General features: G+C 48.7%; 1 protein-coding gene across 10 annotated transcripts in view; it reads left to right on the forward strand.

Annotated features, from left to right (window-relative positions):
- Positions 1–15,693, forward strand: part of VAC14 (VAC14 component of PIKFYVE complex) — a 200,416-nt gene that overhangs the window by 90,940 nt on the left and 93,783 nt on the right. The gene's annotated exons all lie outside the window — the stretch shown is intronic.

Below are 15,693 nucleotides of genomic sequence, written 5' to 3' on the forward strand. Positions count from 1 at the left end.
CACAAGCAATTTTCCCTCTCTTGATATTAACACCTCGTCATCAATTATTGGAAATCCCGTTTTCTGACTATGGGTGCCATCATATAGCACCTAAGGTCATACCCCACTACTACAGCGCGAAGTTGCCTGAAGCTGCTCGGTCATATGGTTGCTTACACAAAGACTTTGGCTCTGACCTCTTCACACCTGGCTGGCCTCAGTGTACAGGCCCACCTGGGACCACCTAAACAAGTTCAGTTACACTTCCTCCTTCGGTTACCTCCTGTGGTGGCTCAATCCTCAAGCAGTGTGCATGGGAGTGCCCTTCTCCAAGCCCCAACCCTCGATGTCTCTAGTCATGGATGCGTCGGTGATGGGATGGGGGGCGCACTTAGGAAGACTCAGGACTCTGCCTCTGATCCCAAGCAGAATTTCCACTTCACATCAATGTCAGGGAGCTAAGAGCAGTCCACCTTTCTTGACAGATGTTCCAAGCCCATCTGGAGGGCAGATGTGTATCGGTATTGACCGACAACATGACAGTGATGTTCTAGATAAACAGACAGGGTGGTGCTCGCTCCTCTCCCCTGTGCCAGGAAGCCCTCAAGCTGTAGGACTTCTGCATTGCCCATTTGATACATCTAGAGGCATCGTACCTTCCAAGTTCCCAGAACAAACTGGCCAATCATCTCAGCAGATCATTTCACAATCACGAGTGGTCCCTCCACCTCCAGCGATGGGGGTTTCCCCAAATAGATTTGTTTGCAACAAAGTACAACAGGAAGTGTCACCAGCTTTGCTCCTTCCTGAATCACAGCCTGGGCTCACTCGCAGACGCCTTTCTCCTCCCCTGGAAGGACCATTTGCTTTATGCATTCCTGCCCTTCCCACTTGTACACGAGGTCCTGCTGAAGGTGAGAAGGGAGTGAGCATCAATGATCTTAACAGCAGCGTGGCCCGCCAGTATTAGTTCACCATACTTGTAGACCTGTCGGTGGACACATCGATAACCCTGCCCCTGGTCCCTTGATCACTTGACTTGATCACCCAGGACCACGGCCACCTCCAGGATCCCAATCTGTAGTCTTTCCATCTCTCAGCATGGAAACTCCATGGCTAAACCCCTCAGGGCTCACATGCTCAGACCCTGTTAGAGAGGTCCTCCTTAGCAGCAGGAAACCATCTACTAGGGCCACCTTTCTGGCCAAGTGGAAAAGATTCCCCATTTGGGCATTACAAAAAGACACTCCACCCTTACAGTCATCAATTCCCTTTATCCTGGACTATTTGCTGCATCTGAAACAGCAAGGTCTGGCAGTATCATCAGTAAAGGAGCACCTGGCCGCTGTCTCAGCTTTCCACCCCGGTTCGGCTGGTCACTCTGTTTTTGCGAACCCCAAGGATTAGATAGGCTGTACCCTGAAGTAAGACAGCCAATTCCCCCATGGGTTCTCAACCTGGTGCTTTCTAGGCTAATGGGACCTCCTTTCGAGCCCTTAGCAACATGTTCTGTTCTCTACTTTTCCTGGAAAGAAACGTTCTTGGTGGCTCTAACTTCAGCCAGGAGGGTGTCTGAGCTTAAGGCCTCAAACTCGGAGCCCCCAGACATGGTCTTCTATAAGGACAAGGTGCAGTTGCGACCGCAGCCAGCCTTTCTCCCAAAGGTAGTTTCGCAATTCCACATGAACCAGGACATTTGTCTTCCTGTGTGTGTGTTTTTTCCCCTAAGCTGCATGCTAGCAACAGGGAACAAATGCTCCCCTCCCAGGATGCCAGACAAGCATTAACCTTCTACATTGAAAGAATGAAGCCATTTCGGAAATCATCCCCTCCACAATTGCAATGAAGAGCTGCGTTGAAGGGGCTTCCGGTTTTGTCTCAAAGGATCTCTTCTTGGATCACATCCTGTATCCGGGCGTGCAATGATTTAGCAAAGATACCTGTTCCTGCGCTGACAGCACACTGCACGAGGGTGCAGGCATCCTCAGCGGCTGTCAAGGCTGATTCCCCACTCTGGCACTTTGAGTGCAGAAGGTGGAGGCCTGCAAGGATTTTAAAAATTAATACTGGCCACTCCAGGCTTGTATTAAACTCCCAAGGTTACAGCTTCTCTCTGACTTTGGATGGACAGATGCTGCCACCACCCAAGTGCAAACACACACACCCTTTTTGAGAACCCAGGAAGGAACACTTGGGAATTCCTTCCTGTGGGGTACCCTCAAGCCCTTTCACCTCCCCCCGCCCCCGCCTTTGTGGAAAGAGCTGAGGAGGAAGGAAAAAAAAAAAGGAAATCAGCTGTTGCCTCCAGCTAACTAAACAACATGCACAAACCTCTAGGATGCACAAACCCAATCCTGTTCTTAAAAAAGGTAAATTTTATTAAAACCAAAACCCATGAAAATGCATCTGGAATTTAGGCATTTGCCAGATTTAAAAAACCCACTTACAAAATTTAAACGTCAAGAATAACCTTTTTGAGGTCCAGCTTAAAGGTTACAAGCAAAACAAAGGCATCTGAGGTTAGCACAGTGGAGTCCACAAGCCATAAAGAAATAAACCTAATCGTGTCTTGTTAGACATTTCCTGATCTGTTTACATATTTGGGAAGTTCTAGGTATAATCTGATTTCCATACCTGGCAAAAAGCTTTTTACAGCATAGTAATAGCCCTGACTTTTCCCTGTTCCCTCTCTCCGGAGAACAATCACAGAACACAAAGGGAAAGCTTTTTTCCCAATTTTAAAAAGTTCTAGCCCTCCCATTGGCTCTTTTGGTCAGGTGCCCACTCCCTTCCTTTTACCTGTGGGCTTGTTAACCCTTTACAGGTAAAGCAAGTAGAGAACAACCACCAAAAAGGATTCCATAGCCGGCTGGCTGGGTGCCCACAAAAGGGAGCTATCTCCCCTCTCATTTGTCACAGCTGCATTACTGGCACAAGTCCCCATTCAAGACATCTGCAGGACAGCGACGTGGTCATCGATCCACACCTTTACATCATACTATGCCATTACACAGCAGGCCAGAGACGATGCCACAATCTGCGGTCCGCTGAACTCCAACCCCTCCTCCTAGGAGATGCTTGGGAGTCACCTACTTGGAATCGACATGAGCAAGTACTCGAAGAAAAAACTGTTACCTACCTTCTTGTAACTGGTGTTCTTAGAGATGTGGTGGTCATGTCCATTCCAAAACCCACCCTCCTTCCCCTCTGGTGGAGTATCTGGCAAGAAGGAACTGAAAAGGTGGCGGGTCAGCAGGGCCCTACATACACTGCCATGAAGGTGTGATTCCAGGGGCTCCCCAGCTGACGTGATGAGTACCGCAAGGGGAAGAGCCTTCCAACGACTGTGCACGCAGCATGCACACACCTAAAATGGAATGGACATGAGCAACACGTCTTGAAGAACAACAGTTACAAGAAGGTAGGTAACCATTTTTCTTCTTCCTCGAGACGTGTTGCTCATGTTGATTCCATTCTAGGTGTGTGCATGCCCCAGGCACTGTTGTCGGAATTTTTTGCTTTAGAGTTATCTGTAGGGCCGGTTCTGACGTCCTCTGGAGCCCCGCTCTCATGCATCGGTATATGAGGCGCCGTCGGCCCTACGCACTCTCAGTTCCTTCTTACCGCTCATGACGGTTGGTCAGAGCGCCTTCCTCTTGCTTTGCAAGTGTGATAGCGGTTTCTATTAACCTACTGACTGTTCTTTTTGTATAAAGTTGACAATAGTTAGTTAGTAATTAGTTATTAGGTCTTAATTGAGTTAGAGTCCCAGCAGGGACTTTGCCCTGGGCAGGGCATGCCCTGGTCCCCCGGCTTCAAACTGTGCTCAGCTTGTAGTAAGTTAGTGACCCCCACAGCAGTTGCCTAAAGTGTTTGGGGGAGTTGCACGTGAAAGATAAGTGCAGAATCTGCAAAAACTTTAGGCCGAGGACCCAAAAAGAGCAGGACATTTATCTTCAAGCCCTCCTCATGGAGGCTGCACTTTGCCCGGTGTTGGAACTGTCCCGCTGCAATTCAACACCTAGTACATTGGCGTTGGTCCAGAGCACCCTGCCGGCACAGAATTCCTCCCGGCGTTGCTCCCCCTCACCGGTGACCGAGAAGCGCCAGAGAAAGCAGCATGGCTCCCTGGCACAGGGTAAAGACGGGGGGTGTTGGGCAAAGGACCCTGTTTGGGCCTCTTGCTCATCCCAGAGCTCCAAGGTGGTATCTCTCCAGCTGGACCCCTCAGCCCGCCCAGAGATCCACCTCCAACTCCTGGGAGTGGTAGGGGACCTCAGCACATGTTAGTACCTTTGACGCCTGAGACTTTCCAAGCGGCTAGGGACCTTATGGCCCTTCCAGCACCACCTGTGCTGCGTCCAGCAGTAGATACAGCTAAGGCTCCCCAGTCCAAGGGCAAGCTAGCCATCAGTCTGCCTCAAAGGGCAGTGGACAGTCATCGGTCTCTGGCACAGAGGCGTTGGTCCCCGGCCAAACGTCCCAGGTCTCCAATACTGCGTTCGCGGTCCCCGCTGATGCAGCGCGGATCACCTGCATCATGGCACTGGTCTCCACGCTCCCAGTACCCGCCCTCCTCTTGTCAACCAACACCCCGGTGAAGGTCTCCATCCCCCAGATGGCCTTTGGTGCATCAGTCACCACTGATGCAAAACCACTCTTCACCAGTCCCTGCTGTCCCAGCACCAGTCACCACCTGTTAGGCACCGGTCCCCCATTCCTAGAGTCAGTAGCCAAACACAAGCTTCCACGCCCCACCCTCCTTAGGCTCCGGAGACCAGCACGGCACCTGCAGCGAACGCTTGGCAACAGGGGTCTGCCACTGATGCCAGTGCCATATTCGCACCGCTCCTCCCTTGCCGTGACAAGCAACTGCCGGTACCAGGTTCAGAACATGCCATGGATTCTGACGCAGGGTGGTAGGACAGGTGCTGACGCCAAAGGAGCCCTTCCCAATGAGGAAAAGTGCCCCAAACCCTCCCGCCATGGTGACATCATCGTCCTCATAGTGGGGCCCTGACACTCTAACCGTCTGGATGACTTCAGGGCGCACCGAGCCCTGTGTAGGAGGGTGGCTTCCAACCTGGGTTTGGAGGATGAGGAGCTGGTGGAACCACTGTGTGCTCTTCTTGACACTTTAATGGAGGCAGCCTTGACGGGTTGCACTGCCAGCCCACGAAGGGGTGTTAAGGATTGCTAAGGCATTTTGGCAAACCCCGTCATCTCTTCCACCCACATCCAAGTGGGCTGAAAAGAAATACTATGTCCCTGCCAAAGGGTTTGAATACCTGTGCACCCATCTGCTCCCTGGGTCGCTAGTCGTATCGGTGGCTAACAAGAGGGATAGGCAGGGGCAGGCTAGTGCCACGCCTTAAAATAAGGATGCTAAGAGGCTGGACCTTTTTGGAAGAAAAATGTATTCAACGGCCAGTCTCCAGTTCCGGGTGTCAAACTATCAGGCCTTGTGGGGGAGATACAACTTCAACTTACGGGATTTCTTCAGTAGGTTCAAGGACTCCCTGCCTCAAGACCTCTGCCAGGAGTTTGCAGCCATTCAGGAGGAGGGCAAGATAGTCGCGAGGGGCTGACTCAGCAGCCCGAGTCGTTGCCTCGGCTGTGGTGATGAGGCAAAGTTCCTGGCTGCAATCCTTGGGTCTATCCCAGGAAATGCAGTCCTCCATCCAGGACCTTCTGTTTGAGGGGAATGCTCTCTTCTGACTGATGCGAGGCTGCATGGCCTGAAGGATTCTTGAGCCCCTTTGCACTCGCTTGGCCTCTGCCACCCAGGTCCTGGGGGCCTCCTTGGCAATGTGCCTTTAAGAGAGAGAGAGAGAGACAGGGTTTAAATGCAGTCGCCCCTTTTCCTCCCATTCGCCTGCCCAGTCCAGTCCAGCTAGACATTCAGGGGGCTCGAGACAGGGATTTTGGTGATGTGCACGAGGACGGCGTCCCAGTCAGACTCCAGGATCCACCCTCCACGGTCAGCATGGTCTCAAATAATCTCAGACCGTTGGGTACTCAGCATAGTATCCCTGGGCTACACTCTGCAGTTCTCGACCACTCCTCCCTCCCACCCCCCTTCCCTGTCCCTCTTCAAGGAACCTTCTCACGAACAACTCCTGGTTCAGGAGGTGGAGACCCTCCTATGGCTGGGGGCAGTAGAGGAGTTCCCTTGATACTTGAAGGGGAAAGCGTTCTACTCCCAATATTTCATAATCCCGAAAGCAAAAGGAGGACTAAGACCCATTCTGAACCTATGCCGCCTCAACGAATATTTCAAGAAGTTGAAGTTTCGCATCATCTCCCTGGCCTCCATCATCGATGGATCCCGGAGACTGGTATGCTGCCCTTGGCTTGAAGGACCCATATTTCCATTTTCCAGGGGCACAGACGGTTCCTCCGTTTCGTGGTGGGCCAGCGCCATTTCCAAGTCCCTGCACTATCCTGCGGCCTCTTGTCTGCCCCGAATGTGTTCACAAAGTGTATGACACTAGTGGCCGCTTACCTGAGGTGTTGAGTGTTCAGGTTTATCCATATCTCAATGACTGGCTCCTCAAGGGAATGTCTCAGGCCCAGATGCATAGGATCCTCGATCTGGTGCACTCCACCTGTCACGATCTGGGTCTGTCGATAAATGAGCAGAAATCATCTCTGACCCCTGTGCAGTGTATAAAGTTCATAGGAGCGATACTCAACGCTACACAAGCCAGAGCCTTCCTCCTGGAGGCCTGTTTCCAGACTATGTCCGACCTAATCTCTCACGTGAGGGCCCACCCATTCACTACTGCCCATATGTGCCTGAAGTTGTTGGGCCACATGGCAGCTTGTACTTATGTGGTGGGGCACACACAGCTTTAGCTCAGACCCCTGCAAGCATGGCTGGCATTGGTCTATGTCCCCAATAGACACAATCTGAACTGGGTAGTCATGGTACGGATCATATCTGGTCACCCCTGAAGTGATGGTCGGCCCCCCGCTCATTGTCGGAGGGAGTTCCCTTCCCGGTCCCGGCCCCGTCAGTGACCCTGGTCTCTGATGCTTCAGACGTGGGTTGGGGAGCTCACCTGTGAGTCGTTGGTCACAAGATGATCATGCTCTCCCCACAAACATCAGAGAGCTCAGGGTGGTGTGCTTGGCATTCCAGGCATTCCTGCCTCACCTGAGGGGCAAGGTGGTCCAAATCCTGACGAATAATACCACTGCAATATTTATTATCAAGCAAGGCGGAGCCCACTCCTCAGTCCTTTGCCGAGAAACTCTCTGGTTGTGGGACTTTTGTGTGCTGCATGCCATTCATCTCATGGCCTCGCACCTTCTAGGGGCCAGGAACGTGTTAGCAGATCGCCTCAGCAGGACCTTCTCATCTCACCACGAATGCTCACTCTATCCAGAAGTGGTCAGTGTGATCTTCAGAGATGTGGGACTTATCCATGTCCAGGCAAAATAGGAAGTGTCACATCTTCTGCTCTTTGTGGGATTGACAGAGGCTCCCTGTCCGACGCCGCCTTGCTCCCATGGTTGGGGGATCCGCTAAACACTTCCACCAGTGCTTCTAATCCAGAGTCCTCATGAAGATCAAGCAGAGAAAGGCGAGGGTAATCCTGATAGCTCCAACTTGGCCTCACCAGCACTGGTTCAGCACACTGCTGGACCTCTAGGTGGCTGCTCTGCTGCTGCTCTGGTCGCACCTGCTGTCCCAGAACCACAGCCAACTACTGCACCCGAATCTAGAAGTTCTGCACCTGATGGCTTGGTTACTGCACGGTTGAATGTGGAAAAGCAGGCATGCTTGGCCAGCGTTCAGCAGATCCTGATGGGCAGCAGAAAGCCCTCCACTAGAGCGACCAACCTGGCCAAGTGAAAACTGTTCACACATTGGGCTTGGACCAAAATCTTTGGCCCAAACAGGCCTCACTCCAGTCAATCCTGGAGTATCTTTTGCATCTCAAACTCCAGGGCCTGCCTCTTTTGTTGGTTAAGGTCCCCTTGGCTGCTATTTCAGCCTTCCAGTACAGGGCAGGTCAGTCTTTGCTCATGACATGACGGTCCGGTTTCTAAAAGGTCTGGAGAGGCTGTACCCTCAAGTCCGTGACCCTGTCCCACCTTGGGACCTGAACCTCGTGCTATCAAGGCTCCTGGGTCTTCCTTTTTGACTGACTTGGCTTCTGTTCCCTTCTGCTGCTCTCATTGAAGGTCTCCTTTCTGGTGGCGATATCATCAGCCTGTAGTGTCTCTGAAATTAGAGTACTCACCTCAGAATCTCTATACCCAGTGTTCTATAAGGACAAAGTTCAACTGCGGCCACATCCAGCCTTTCTGCCCAAGGTCGTTTCGCAGCTTCATACTAACCAGGACATGTATTTACCTGTCTTCTTTCTGAAACCTTATAAGTCAAATGAGGAGTGTAGACTGCACTCTCTCAATGTCAGGAGATCACTAGCCTTTTATATTGAAAAGACTAAGCTGTTTCATATGTCGATGCAGCTCTTCGTCACGGTGGCAGACAGAATGAAGGGCCTTTCTGCTCTGCTCAGAGAATTTCATTGTGGATAACTGCCTGCATCAGGTTTTGCTATGAACAGGCAATCGTAACCGATCCTTCGACCAGAGCACAAGCCTCGTCAGCAGGCTTTTTGGCCCAGGTGACGATTCAAGATATCTGTAGGTCCTCTACCTGGTCATCCATCCATATATTCATGTCCCATTACATGATCACCCAGCTGGCCTGGGACAATGTTGGCTTCGGTAGAGCAGTGTTGCAAGCTGCACAACCGTGAACTCTGAGCCCACCTCCAGGGATACTGCTTGTGAGTTGCCTAGAATGGAATCGACATGAGCAAGCACTCGAAGAAAAACAGTTACCTACCTTTCGTAACTTGTTCTTTGAGATGTGGTGTTTGTCTATTCCATGACCCGCCCTCCTTTCCTGCTGACAAGTTGCTGGCAAAAAGAACTGAGAGGGCCCAGGGCCAGGGGCGCCTGATATACTGGTACAGGATCACGGGGCTCAAGAGGGTGCCAGAGCCAGCCCTATGGATACCACTAAGGCAAAAAATTCCGACAGTGGTGCACACACCTAGAATGGAATGGACATGAGCAACACGTCTCAAAGAACAATAGTTACGAAAGGTGGGTAACCATTTTTTCTCCCAAATAGCTGACCATTGCAAATACCATGTGTCTTTTCTCAGTGCCTTTTCTTTTATTGGCATGCATAGATCAGCAGGGGGGAAGAAGCGCTTTAAAGCTGGTGTGGCCTTTGTGGCCATTGTTGCAGTGAGTTTTGCAGCTTTACAGTTCAAATGAGCTATTTGACATTATGTACCGAGAATCTGGAAAGTGAGCTTGGAGCCTCATCTGGGCTGGGTATTTCTAGATGCTTTCTGGAGAGCCAAGAATGGGTACTCTGCCTGCAATTCTAATTCTGTGTTCTTCAGGCCCTTTCAAGGGGAGGCTGCGCTTTCCACACCTCTTCATTCTGTTGCTTATACAATGGAGGAACTGCGTTCCCCATCACTCCTACTTTCCTTCTAACCATCAGCACTTATCTGAACAGTGGTTATAAGGATCACATCTGGTCATGAACTCTTCAGAGCTGCAACTTCCTTTTCCAGCTTACAGTACTCCATCCTGTGTCGAGTGTGCAGATGCTTCAGCTCTCTGGTGAAAGGTCTGGCATTTTTCTTGGATCCCATTCAGGAACTGTTGAAAGAAGACTTAAGATTGTACTGTGTCCCAGGGAGACTTCTCTGCCAAGCTTTGGGAGAGAGGAGGTGAAGAGTACAGGGTCTGCACCCAGGTTAAATGCCTACCCTGTTCATTTTGGTCCACAAGAACATTGGATGTTCCCGTTTGCTCTAATTAATGCCACTGAAGCCAAGCTCTAGGATTGGTGTTTGCAGCACGTATGAGCGGAGATGGTTCTTCGCACAGCTACCCACACTCCAACCAAAGAGCAGGGAAGCGCTCGTGTTCTTTGTTTTCAGCATCATGCTTAGTAAGTTAGCAGCCGATCTGGCAGGTTACAAATCTGCAAAGTCTAAGCTTAATTGAAGTTTACACTTTTTTTTAATTAATCCACAGTTTTCTTAACGCCTCTTCCCACCTGGGTCTTACACATCTTCATATAAATACTGGAGTGCTGATCCTAAGATTTTATTGCTCTAGAATGTGCAAGCACCTTGCAGTGACAGAAGGTGAGTGGGAAGGCCATGGAGTTAGAATAGCATTGAAATCATAATATGAATGAGATCTTGGGCGGTGGGTGGGTAGTTCTGAGTGGAGATGTGGCTTTGCCTTCTCTAACCTTGTTAGCTCACATCTTCTTTCCATTTAGCTTATAGATCCATGAAGCTCTCCATATACAAAATATGTGAACTCTGTCACGGTGGGGTGTCATGCAAAACAGATGTTCAGAGGGTTTGGGAACCATTCAAGAGAAGTGTCATCTTCCTCCAAACATACCTCTGTGAAAACACTATCCAATCTGCTTTAATTGCAGCGCTTCTAAACTGATGTGTAATTCTAGGCTGGAAAGTGTTTGATCTTTGATCTGCAGGATGAAGGAACATACCTGAAAGTAAATGAAATCTCATGGCAAGTAGGTTGTTTTCAGTTCTGTGGGATGTCTTCTCTGGCTGTGGAGCTTTGGCCATCTTGTAGTCCACTTAGATTGTAAGGCCCTTGGGGCAGGGACTGTCCTCTTGTTTGTTTTGTGCAGCGCCTAGCACAGTGGGGCCTGATCCGTGACTAGGGTGCTCTGGAAATACAAATAATAAACATATATAGGCTGCTTCATGTTTGGGGTTTGATGTAGAGCACAGCAAGGTGACCTGGGGAGGGGACTAAAAATTACGGAGGCAGGGCAGCTAATGAAATAAGTAGCTGGCAAGAAGAGCTCCAATAGTTAACTTTATGGTAGTACTTGAAAACATCCCAGAGAGGCGTGTGGCTGATTGCTGGCTGGGAATGCTTAAGATGCAATGAAGCTCCACCGCAAAGGAGGTGGAAGAGCCAGCTGAACGTGTAAATCTCTGAAATCTAATTGTGAAAATGACCTTCGTGTACAGAGCTTAAACAATGCCTGTCAAAAGCCTTGCAATGCCTCCATGACTATAACGTTCAGCTACCTTGGACAGACTTCGACAAGGAAAGAGAAACCTAACCGTTGGGAACTTTCCAAACGAAGCCCTCCAGAGAGGGCTACCAAGAATTAAAGGGAGCGTGGGGGGAAGGCATTGATCCAACAGTGCTCTACCCCAGTAAGCTTAGGATATACTCTGATGGGAATGTGCTGTTGTTCAATACCCATCTGTTCCACCAGTGTGTAAAGCGAGAGTGCTCTTCCCTTTCTGTTTTAGGCACAGTACTCCTAGACACAAGTGGACTCTTGCTATTTATTGAAATATGGACCTTTTTCATTGAAAAGCTCCACGAGACACATGTGAGGTCTTCTCAGCTGTTTGATCATGTACAGCAGTAATACTACATTTTTCAAAGTTTGCCTTTATTCCCAGCCTGGCATCTTCATCTTTCTCCCTCTGCAAGAAGGAAGGTGAAGCTGGGACAGCTCTTTTTGTTCAGAATTTTGGTTGATATATTCTAGATCTATTGAAATTTTTTTGCATAGATTTATGTTGCTGAGAAAAATCCAGTGCAGTTTTGGATAAACACATAATTAAACACTGAAAGACCTTGATAGCTGGCAAGGTACCAAGGTACCTCTGCTTCCCCACCCCCAAAATGGGAGATGACTTCCCCTTTTTCTCCATGTTGTCATGGACTTCCTACAGCAACAGATTGCTCTTTAAAGTGATATGTTTAGCCTAACTGCACATAGGTGCTTCTTCCCTTCTCCCTCCTGATCAGCATTTCAGATGCTCTTCCCCTGGAGGCACTGGTAGACCCGACGTTACTTGGATTCCAAGGGGAAAAACTGGACCAATATTTGGATCGCAGTGGCTCTGCAGAACACAGATAGAGGGCAAATGCTTGACGGTAATGTTTGCATGCATGAGGCTGAGCTGATTGTCGGTATGCCATGAGAGAACCATTCCTCCTTGACCTCAAATTTTGCTGAGACATGGAGAGGGAGTTTCTCAGTCACTAGGAAAGCTATGAAACCAAGTCCTGAAATCCCACAACAGAACCCTCTCAACAAAATAAAACATTACAATGCTTCTGTGCTCACAGCTGTGAGACCTGGACACCATACAAATGGCATATGAAACTGCTAGAGCCCTTCCATATGCCATCTCTGCGCCATTATGGGGAGCCTCTGGCAAGACAAAGTTACCAACCTGGAGGTTCTCCAAAATTCAAATGCCACAAGCATCAAGACCATGCTGATAAAAGCCCAACTACGCTGTGTTGGACACATCATTTGGATGCCTGAACATGGACTCCCCAGAAAAATTTTCTGTGAAGAATTGGACATCAGAATCAAGGCCGCCCCAGAAAGCACTACAAGGACAGCATGAAGAACAGCACACCTGTTGGTGCATAAAACGGGATAATCTCAAGAAGGCTGCGTTAAATAGATCAGCCTGTTGACACACAACACTCATATATAGGTGGGCCTTGCATTGAGAGTCAAAGATCAGATCGTAGTTTGTTCCTTTCTTGTGGAAGGGAGTCCTATAGCTAGACCAATTCCCAGCACAGGCTCGTTGTGTCCTTGACACTGTCAGTTCCGGAGTGCGGGAGAAACGCAGCAGACGTGGTCATGAGGAGAGAGAGCCTCCTTTAAGAAGGGTCTGACTTTTAGGTCCAAATTTCTGCCTGCGCGATTGAAGAGATGAGTGCCTGATGGGGATGGACTGTGGTTGGGGAAAGTCCTGCCTCGAGGGGTGGAGCTGGCGATGGCGTTCAGCTGGGGTTTCTCCTAGGGTTATGCTGCTGGTTTGTTTTTGTTGTATTGTGTAGATTGTGAGCAGTACATTATTCCAACAGATAAATTAAAAATCAGCTGATGTGGTGCATCAGCTCTGGGCGACATCATATCCCCCTCAGTGTCCACCAAGGGCATCCGCTTTCAAGCTTCCGGATCCCCAGCTGTCAACCTCTCTGGTGCTGAAACATGTGTCTGTCTCCGTCCTAACTGGGGCTTTTCCAGACTGCACAGCTCCCTGCGCCTCTGTGGTTTTCCAGCAGGTGAACCTGTCTCAGCAGGCCTGCTTTGCCTTCTCTTTGGAGGCTATAAACAGCATAATTTCCCATAGGTATAAGGTACCACACAGATTTCTTAAGCAAGCACATTTATTTTTAAGGTGAAAGCGTTAGACAAAAGATATTACAACAATAAAAGAAAAGGAGTACTTGTGGCACCTTAGAGACTAACCAGTTTATTTGAGCATGAGCTTTCGTGAGCTACAGCTCACTTCATCGGATGCATCCGATGAAGTGAGCTGTAGCTCACGAAAGCTCATGCTCAAATAAACTGGTTAGTCTCTAAGGTGCCACAAGTACTCCTTTTCTTTTTACGAATACAGACTAACACGGCTGTTACTCTGAAACAATAAAAGAATTTACATACATGTTAATTAGCTTACCAGAAATCACCCCAAGTCCAGCAAGGGCTCTGGCAGGTGATCAGTCCTTCAAACCCCACCAAGGCATCTTCTGTGGCCACAAGTTCATGACCGCTCTTAATTCAGAACAAGCGCCCCGAAGAATAGGTCAAGTCCTTCCATCCCCTCCCAGGAAAGATTGGGGCCCCCTTTGGACAGAAGGTCTCGTCTGTTTGCTGGATCTTAAAGCTGGCCCTGAATCAGTTAAAACTCATGCTATTTATCCAAAAGTCCTTTCTTTGCTGGTCTCTCTGAGAATCCACTCTTAACCAGTATATGTAGTCTCTCCAGAGGTGTTGCATCCTGAGTGAATTTGCCCAGCCACCTCAACCCCACTGTCCTTAGCTCCTGGAGGATTGCAGTCCCCCTGCACCATGAAATTACATACAATCCCTGGCCCATAATGATATGCAAGCATCATTCAATAAGCCTTGTTCAGGATAGTGCAGGGAATTGCCATGCCTGTCACAGCTTTGGCGACTTCTGCTAGGACTCTAATTTGGATCCGGTAATGAACAGCTACTCAGTGCGGTCTGCAGAGCACTAGGGTGACACGCTGTGTTTAAAGATGGGCTGCTACATATGGTGTCATCTGCAGTGTTTCTATTTTGAATCTTCTGTGAACAATGAGGAACAACTGTGCTGGCTATATGGAGGGTATGGATATATTTCAGCTCTGGTTACTGTATTCACTTGAGCACGTGCACCTTTGTATTGGAATATTTTGTTTTGGCAGTCTAGTATTTTTTATTTATTTTTAAAATCTGGGTCATCTTGCCTGCAGCTGAGAGGGAATACACTACTGTGGTTAACACTTGCTTTCTGGGAGCTGGCCATTAAAGGTTATTCAAGAGCATAGATTGGGATCTCAAAGGCCCCTAAGGGAATGGGTGAAATTCAATGGGAATAGATGCCTGATTCCCCTAGTTTCCTCTGCACATCCCAGCCATGTTGGTGTCTCATTTCATTTCCCCCTGGGATTTGTACGTGTTTAGCTCTTGCCGGCTGGGAGACTGAGCATTACCCAACTTGTGCCAAAATCTGGATCACTGGCATGGAGACCATGCTGGCCCTACAAGAAACCATTCCGTAAATTTGCAGTCTTACTTTTCTCTATGCTTTTAATTGTGCTTTTAATTGTGTACCCAGCTCAATACAAATGGATTAAAAAAATCATATTCTAAGTTATCATTTGATCTGTTGAGAAGTACCAAAGACTTTGCTTCTCTCTGGCTGGGCTCTTTGGTAGTGCCCTAGCTGTACCATTATGGCCGTTGCACTCGCACGCGGACGCGCACACACACAGAGCAGTCCTCTTGCTGGAGCATTAGGGGTGTTCTGTTTTTTAAGCAGCTCCTTCATTAACTTATTTTAAAATGTCCGTTTAAACCATTGGCTTTGATTGCGTGTTCCAGTAACTGAATAAATTAAGTAAATACCATAGTTCCATCACTTGAAACCAATCGTTATTGGACAACTTCTCTGAACTTCAAAGGTTGAAGTTTCTGGGGTGAAATTGTCTGGGTATCCTGAACTAGGAAGTGCATTTTTCATGCCTCTCCAGCTAACTGGCCTGCCAACACCCTTACACAGTTCAATTAACATGCAAATAGTATCTTATCAAGTTATCACTTGTCTCTCAGTGAATTGGCTATGTGAATTAAGGCTTCTAATTCTCTTAAGTGTGTAAAATAACTCTCAGATCCATAGGGTTGTAAAGTGATAGTGCCCATGGTAATAACTATAATACTAATAAATTATACTAGTAACACCTAAAGCCCCAAATAGAGATCGGGGCCTAATGTGTTAAGTGCTGTACAAACACACAGTAAAAGACACTACTTGCCCTGGAGAACCTGCAGTCTCAAAGGGTGGGAGAGGAAAACAGAGATTAAATGACTTGCCTAAAGTGTCTCAGCAGGTTAGAGACAGAGCCTGACGTGAGGTGCCCTATCCACTAGGCCGCACTGCCTCTGTGCTCACTACTGACCTCTGTTTTTGATCACCAAGTGAAAGTATCTTTCTGATGCACGTTTCCCCACACACCTACCTTGTCTCCCAACAAATTCCCTGTAAAGAGGGAAAGGAAAAGTCCTTAATCAAGGCACTTGTAAGTCAGTGTTCAGTTTGGGCTGTCCAGTTAGTA

This window comes from Chelonia mydas, chromosome 12 (assembly GCF_015237465.2).
Source record: "Chelonia mydas isolate rCheMyd1 chromosome 12, rCheMyd1.pri.v2, whole genome shotgun sequence".
NCBI lineage: Eukaryota > Metazoa > Chordata > Testudines > Cheloniidae > Chelonia > Chelonia mydas.